This window comes from Silurus aristotelis (assembly GCF_946808225.1).
Source record: "Silurus aristotelis genome assembly, chromosome: 2".
Taxonomy (NCBI): domain Eukaryota; kingdom Metazoa; phylum Chordata; class Actinopteri; order Siluriformes; family Siluridae; genus Silurus; species Silurus aristotelis.
The window spans coordinates 37,453,864-37,455,313 of record NC_139575.1 but is presented as its reverse complement, the minus strand read 5'-3'; positions in this window follow the sequence as shown (position 1 = coordinate 37,455,313).

The window sequence follows — 1,450 nt, the reverse complement described above, 5'->3', positions numbered from 1 at the left end:
TTCATTGAATGCAAAATGATTAAAGCACTTCGTCAGAATCTGTCAAATTTCTATTAAACTTTATTTTGTAAATGTGTTGAATTGATGAATGTTGAATGTCACTAATGAAGGCGAGTGAACGACATCAGATCAACCAACAATCAACCAGTTCTCTAAAAGAGGTCAAAGGTGAATCTCGTGAACCTTCAATTGGCGACAAAACAGAGAATTATACAATCTGAAAACGGATGAACAACCAAGAAACAAACGAACACCAGTACAGTAAAAGTGTGAATCCTGTTCTGCCTTTTGCAATCAATATACATCTATCTATCTATCTATCTATCTATCTATCTATCTATCTATCTATCTATCTATCTATCTATCTATCTATCTATCTGTCTGTCTGTCTGTCTGTCTGTCTGTCTGTCTGTCTGTCTGTCTGTCTGTCTATCTATCTATCTATCTATCTATCTATCTATCTATCTATCTATCTATCTATCTATCTATCTAATGTTTCTATCTATCTATCTATCTATCTATCTATCTATCTATCTATCTATCTATCTATCTATCTATCTATCTATCTATCTGTCTGTCTGTCTGTCTGTCTGTCTGTCTGTCTGTCTGTCTGTCTGTCTATCTATCTATCTATCTATCTATCTATCTATCTATCTATCTATCTATCTATCTAATGTTTTTATCTATCTATCTATCTATCTATCTATCTATCTATCTATCTATCTATCTATCTATCTATCTATCTATCTATCTATCTATCTATCTGTCTGTCTGTCTGTCTGTCTGTCTGTCTGTCTGTCTGTCTGTCTGTCTGTCTGTCTGTCTGTCTGTCTGTCTGTCTGTCTATCTAATGTTCTCACTCTCAGTCTTTCACTCTTTGTCTATGTGCATGTCCCTGTGTTTCCTCTCTCTCTCTCTCTCTCTCTCTCTCTCTCTCTCTCTCTCTCTCTCTCTCTCTCTCTCAGGTCAGTTGTTTGTTTACCCATGGCAGACAGTCTCTTATTAACAAAGACGACCTTATTACAGAACGTGACCACTTAAATTCCACTCACATTTTAAAGCTTCATTTCGCACCATTTAATTTCTCGGAGCGTAATTAACAGCATCCACTCGCTCATATTTCACTCGCTTGTATCCATGGCAATAGCACATCCTCCACCCGCATGAATTATGGGATGGATATTTACACGCAGCGACGGGCCGATCCGTTTCACCCGAGCAGAACCAGAACGTTCACTGCGGGTGGGTGGGGCCTAAAATGAGCTCGTTAGCTAGTGGAAAGGTGAGGTTGCAAAATAACAGGGCAAAAGGTGAGGACACACAAACACACACACCCACACACACACACACACACACACACACACACACACACACACACACACAAACTGGTGGGAAAGATTCAATAAATAAATCCAGTGCAGGAGCTGATGAAAGTCTGCAGTAATCAACC